The following is a 6966-nucleotide window of genomic DNA, read 5'->3' as shown; positions in this document are numbered from 1 at the left end:
CCAAACCAAAATATACAAAACTTTTACAATCACTTGTATGTACAATATTGGTATGAAAAAGTGTTTGTACACCAAATAAAAACATTAGCTATGCAGCTGTAATTAAATAAAAAAATACACTGAATTATTATTATTATTATCAGATTATTAACATCCCCTCTTGACCTGGCCTATTTGAATTGGTCCTTGTGTGCAATTTGGTGCGTAATCTAGGGGAACAACATCACACTGCTACATCAGCACAAGAGCCTGATGTATGAGGCCCTGCTATTACTAAGGTATAATCAAATACAACAATGTGTGACCAGGTTTGTGGTGAAGGGGACCACCCAAAGCATGTTCCATACGTGTTTGAGCTGGACCTCCGCAGTAAGATTTATTTTGTTGGCCTGATGGGGTTCAGGCTGTAGTCGTTGTTGCTTCCTGGTACTGTACATGGTCCGTCCTAACTTTGTTTGTGAACACTCTCCCCAGGTCCCCCATGTTCCGATGGTCTTATCAGTCCCTATTGATCTGTCCATGGCTTTTGTTGGCTGATGACGAAGTTGCACTGCTTGACGTAGGACCACATCTGAGTGGCCTTGAATTTGCTAGGGGAGGAGGGTGCTCCCGGGGCCAGGTAAGGCCCTGCATGTCATTAGCCGCTTGCTCATAATTGCGCAATTTCCGAGCCAGTATGTGCTGGCACCTGAGACATTTGAAACCGAGACTCATTTAAAAAAATAATTGATTTAACCTTTATTTAATTTCTTAGGGATAGCCCCCTTTTTTCAATTTTCACCTAAATGACATACCCACATCTAACTGCCTGTTGCTCAGGCCCTGAAGCAAGGATATTCATATTCTTGGTACCAAGAAAGGAAACACTGAAGTTTGTGGAAATGTGAATTGATAGTAGGAGAATACAACACAATAGATCTGGTAGAAGAAAATACAAAGAAAAAAACAACCAGTCTTTTTCTACCACCATCTTTGAAATGCAAGAGAAAGATCATAGTTAGAGCCATAACTCTGGTTGTAATTATGCAGTAGGATGTGGTATTACATTAATCAATGCAGGTTAGTCTCATAGAGATAACATCAATTATTAAGAGACCTGGTTCAAAGCCATTTCACAAAAATGAAAGCTAGTCTAAGAAATATTTCTTACCATCGCTAGTGCAGGGCATATTTAAGTTCCGTATTCTTATTGTTCAAACTATTTAGTCATTGCATTATGCAATAGTAGTGGTAAGAATAGCCAGCCCACATATTGTATGCCCTTCTCAGATTTCAAAAGGACATAGTGACAGTGTTTTGGAAAATCACCCGAAATCCCTTGATTCCTTTGCGGAATAATAGTGGATTAGTGTTAATAGTAACTGCCATGCACCACGCACCTCAAACACGACTTTGCGACTGGCTTACGGGTAAGTTTGCTCTGTTCCACACAGTCCCAATTGCATCAGCCGTCACTGTTCGAACATGAACAGCTCTGGGCTTTTTGACCTACATCTGTTCGGTCACTCAAGACCCTACATCACACACCTCATACTGACCAATGAAAAGAGCATGCCCATTTCTCTATCCCCACTGACAGGTGTGTGCAGAGAAAACGTGCCAGGGCCTGCCCCTGCATTTGAACACACCTGCACACTGCTGACATGAAAGTCTTTGACATAGAATGAACCCATTTTCTATTAGACCGTAAACAATCAACGGTGTACAGTGTTCTCTGTAATAGCCTAGGCTTCTGTCTGTCACCGAATGGTTACATCAGTAGATTAGCTGTGAAATCAAGATATTATCAAATGTGAAAACAATTTCTCACATTTGCAAGTAATTTCCAATCTTTGTCTCTATGATTTGTGTTACCATTTGTGAGAATACATTTTTTTAAAACACACATTTCTACACTTTATTAATAATAGTCCTTTTGACAGGTGTCAAAAGAGGCTTCACAGAGATAGAGATAGTTTACCCATATTACAAATTGACCTTATTTTATAGATACCTAGAAAATAGTCTGTGGACACAGTCAGCAACCCAAGATGTGGGTTGGATTTTACCAATTAACAATTTAGTAATTGCATTGTAAAGTTCAAAACAATGGGAACTGTATGATCCCTTTTGGCATGCTCTATATAACAGACCTGTATTTTCACCGTGATACATTCGGAAGTTAGACATTTTGTTTTAACTTCATGTATAACTTCCTGAACCTTCATGCCATAAAAACATTTCACTAAACTGTGAAATTTTGCTCAACTACTAACCTATATGTGTGCTGCACTTGTAAACATCAGCACTTGTCTACATATGTGCGAAGCATTACCCTTTAGGGACACACTTGAGATCAGGTCATCTGAATTTGGTTGCCCAACTCAAAACCAATATTACTTAAAATAATCCCATCTCACAGTACTCTAAAAAGTATGTTATTGGTGGCAAATGTAACCTAATAATGCATGCAGTGTCAGTGGGAGTGGGAGTTCACCAGACAATATATATAAATCTTTCCCTGAATCACTTACTTTATTTTTATTTATGATATATGTCTGAGCTTCTGTTATGGTAGGCTCACTGGGCTAATAATATATGCTACAACCTTAACTCGATGCTGGTACAGGGAGGAGTGTTTTTGAACAACATGGATTTGAGAACCCTATGTACTTTTACAATATATCTAGGTTTACATCTTCAATTAATAAAGTAGCAAATAGAGAAGTGAAATTAAATCTTAATATTCTCTGAGCATATCCCTATCAACGACATAAAGATAAAGAAAAAGTCTAAGGGTTAAAATGACTTAACCCTTTAGGAATCTTACAGATATACGCTCCTCCCCAATCAACGAAAGAAAGCGGATTCAGTCTGTAGGCTAAACCATACACTCCAAAATACCTTTCTCGTTTATTTCTACATGTCCAGATATTTCCACTATATTTATAATTGTAAAACTATTAACACACACACACACACAGAAATTGTATTCAAAAATAACTATTAAACCTATGTAAACTTTATAACTCCGACAGTGTCGTTATGTAGGTTATTGAATGGTAAAAATAATAATTTCCACGTTCCTTTGTAGTATGCGAAATGCACACGCGGGGCAGTTCCAAACAGTGGAAGAAACTGCATTGTTTCTTATCGAAAACACATCAAAATATTTAATGCATTTGGCTAGTAAGTGAATTACACATGTAATATCACTTACTGGCGTTATAATAATAATTAACGGTCTACAATAGAATATTGGCCCTTCATGTAGGCTACACGACACATTCGACACGTGTTATTTTCGCTAAAAACATTATTATTTAACATTCAGGCTACACCAAACACAGCAAATATACTACAGGGATGATGACATTTGATCAAATATCATGGCTAATACCTAAGAACGTGTTTTAAATATCCCATAGTTCCTTTAAACGACACGTTTATTGGCTAAACAGATTACCTGAGAGATTAAACCGCAATTTTCAGCCTTGGATAATTACTCTTGTAGATGTTTTGTCAATAATGTCAACATTAACCATTAGCTTTCCGGTGCGAATTGAAATGGGATACAGTGTTTCAAAATGCCGACGTTGACAAACAAGTATGCAATACCTACACAGCTATGGGAGAACATATACAGGCTAAACATAGGAAAAAAGCTTAAATGGGGACCTACCTACCTAAATTGTAAATGTTCGGGGCTTCAGAGGTGCAGGACAAGTAAGCGTAGTGAACACAAGTAAGGGAGACCCTTCCCATTTAACAACCGAGGGACACAGTGGAAATTTCCACCATGTGATGGCAACTCTTCAAGCATCATGTTTCACTACCAAGACACCCTCGAACTGAAAGCAACCAATTGCCTTTTGTATCTCGCAGTTGTCGATAAGCAATGGCAGAACATGAAAGTTGTATGTTGTATGATGGACAGTGACAGTGGTCGAGTAAAATATGTAAAACGTAGGCAATATGAAGAGCACAATTGATTTTGGAGCGCCTTCACGTTGGTGTGATTCATTTGTTGACATTACACATTCTGTTCGTAGAGTAGACCCACTCAAGGAGTGTGCACGGTTATCGTTGTTTGCGCGCGCCGCATAAAGTTTCCAAAAACCTTCAATTGTGGATGCATTTTCATTCAACACGTTCACTTTCAAATTCATTTCAGTTAAATAAGTGATTTTAAGAAAGTCATTACTTATATTAAATAACTGAAAATTGCAGCAACCAACAGTGTTTTTTTAAAGATGTCTTGTCTTCGTAATCCTCTCAGAGCATGAGGGAAAGTGTTTTGCAGTTTATCACTGTAGGGCAGGCTATCCTAAAAATGAAGACGATGAGTTTATTACAGATGACATTTTCCTAACCCAGGTATCATAATAATGCATTAAAAACAATTGCCATCTAGTCAGTCACCATAATTTCAGGCAAAATATTGATATAGGACAAGTAGCTTAATTATGTTGGCCTTTTGCATTTTGGTAGGCCGTAATTGTAAATAAGAATTTGTTGTTAACTGACTTGCCTAGTTAAAATAAAGGTTCAATTAAAAAAAATATTTAAAAAATATGCTCGCTCCACTTTACAACAATTTATGAATGGTTTAATATATGTGTAATATATACAGCCACAAAGATCTCATAAAGAAATGGTGCTAACTTTTTATATTTTTTAGCTACATAAATTGCCTAACAACCTACTACAGATGTAGGGTCATAATTTGACCACCCTGTTGCGGGATAACTTTTCTTGTAGTGTATTTGAGGTTTAAAAATGCTTCTGAAGTTTGCAATTTCCACTTTGAAATTTCAGATTGGATTTCCCTTACAAAAAACGTATCAACCTCTACAAAGATTTATATTAATTATAATCCACATAATTCTAATTTCCTGTTGCTGCAGGATTATGTTCCTGCTGTAGCAAACTGGCTCAAATTAAGATCCTACGTCTGTATGCAATTGTCTGTATTCTTTTTCTTATTGTTACAAGGTAATAACACCCCATATAGTGACCTCATAGTTGGTGAGTTGAACAGAAAATGTTCTATACAGTAGCAAGTCAGATGCGAGGACGTCAATGGAGCCAATGTAATCAAAGAACTGAGTGAGCTGTATAAATTGGATACATAAAATAACTAGCTCAACTGGCTATACTTTGCTTGTCTCAGCAGCTCATAAAATCAGCTTTAACATTCTCAAAGCTATGAGTCAGCAACCAACCGATAGAGCAAGCCTGCTAAGCATACTAAAAACTATATAATACATTAACAAAAAAAGAGAAAATCACCATTCATGCACTGAAGGTGATATTGACCCAAATTATTTTCCTGCAATTAACAACAGATTTAAAACTTTGGCATGACAAGGTTTCATCAATAACTCCACAAACCAATCAAAAGGGACATATTCAACCCCACTTGGTTTCCTGATAAGTTAAAAACAACTTCCTGTTCAGTGAAAAAGCAGTCTAGAATTATTTTAGTTTTGCACTATATATATTGTTTTCAAGTGCAAAATAGTCCTCTTCTGGACTTTCCCTGAACAATGGCTGATTAAACAAGGCCTGGCTATTGACATGGTCAATATGACTTTTTATTTTTTTTATTTCACCTTTATTTAACCAGGTAGGCTAGTTGAGAACAAGTTCTCATTTGCAACTGCGACCTGGCCAAGATAAAGCAAAGCAGTTCGACACATACAACAACACAGAGTTACACATGGAATAAACAAACATACAGTCAATAATACAGTAGAAAAAGTATATTTACAGTATGTGCAAATGAGGTAGGATAAGGGAGGTAAGGCAATAAATAGGCCATGGTGGCGAAGTAATTACAATATAGCAATTAAACACTGGAATGGTAGATGTGCAGAATTTATATATATATATATATATATATATATATATATATGAATGTGCAAGTAGAGATACTGGGGTGCAAAGGAGCAAGATAAATACATAAATACAGTATGGGGATGAGGTAGTTGGATGGGCTATTTACAGATGGGCTTTGTACAGGTACAGTGATCTGTGAGCTGCTCTGACAACTGGTGCTTAAAGCTACGTAGTGAGGGAGATATGAGTCTCCAGCTTCAGTGATTTTTGCAGTTTGTTCCAGTCATTGGCAGCAGAGAACTGGAAGGAAAGGCGGCCAAAGGAAGAATTGGCTTTGGGTGTGACCAGTGAGATATACCTGCTGGAGCGTGTGCTACAGGTGGGTGCTGCTATGGTGACTAGTGAGCTGAGATAAGGCGAGGCTTTACCTAGCAGAGACTTGTAGATGACCTGGAGCCAGTGGGTTTGGCGACGAGTATGAAGCGAGTGCCAGCCAACGAGAGCGTACAGGTTGCAGTGGTGGGTAGTATATGGGGCTTTGGTGATAAAACGGATGGCACTGTAATAGACTGCATCCAATTTGTTGACTAGAGTGTTGGAGGCTATTTTGTAAATGACATCGCCGAAGTCGAGGATCGGTAGGATGGTCAGTTTTACGAGGGTATGTTTGGCAGCATGAGTGAAGGATGCTCTGTTGCGAAATAGGAAGCCGATTCTAGATTTAAATTTAAATTGGAGATGTTTAATGTGAGTCTGGAAGGAGAGTTTACATTCTAACCAGACACTTAGGTATTTGTAGTTGTCCACATATTCTAAGTCAGAACCGTCCAGAGTAGTGATGCTGGATGGGCGGGCAGGTGCGGAGAGCATGCATTTAATTTTACTTGCATTTAAGAGCAGTTGGAGGCCACGGAAGGAGAGTTGTATGGCATTGAAGCTCGTCTGGAGGTTAGTTAACACAGTGTCCAAAGAAGGGCCAGAGGTATACAGAATGGTGTTGTCTGCGTAGAGGTGGATCAGAGAATCACCAGCAGCAAGAGCGACATCATTGATGTATACAGAGAAGAGAGTCGGCACGAGAATTGAACCCTGTGGCACCTCCATAGAGACTGCAGAGGTCCGGACAACAGGCCCTCGGATTTGACA

The 6966-nt window shown here is 38.3% G+C and overlaps 1 protein-coding gene across 2 annotated transcripts in view; it reads right to left on the bottom strand.

The window, feature by feature from the left end:
• LOC129838476 (sodium-coupled neutral amino acid transporter 4-like) overlaps positions 1 to 3994 on the bottom strand; it is a 41838-nt gene extending 37844 nt beyond the window's left edge. The window contains exon 1 of one of the 2 annotated variants that reach the window (XR_008756853.1): positions 3666 to 3994. The gene's annotated coding sequence lies outside the window, so the exon portion shown is untranslated. The remainder of the gene's footprint in view (positions 1 to 3665) is intronic. The other variant, XM_055905459.1, reaches the window with a different exon arrangement.
• Positions 3995 to 6966: the final 2972 nt, after the last annotated feature.

The sequence above is a fragment of the Salvelinus fontinalis genome, chromosome 39, assembly GCF_029448725.1.
Source record: "Salvelinus fontinalis isolate EN_2023a chromosome 39, ASM2944872v1, whole genome shotgun sequence".
NCBI lineage: Eukaryota > Metazoa > Chordata > Actinopteri > Salmoniformes > Salmonidae > Salvelinus > Salvelinus fontinalis.
The sequence above is the reverse complement of the archived record's forward strand: the minus strand, read 5'-3'. Positions and strand labels throughout refer to the sequence as shown.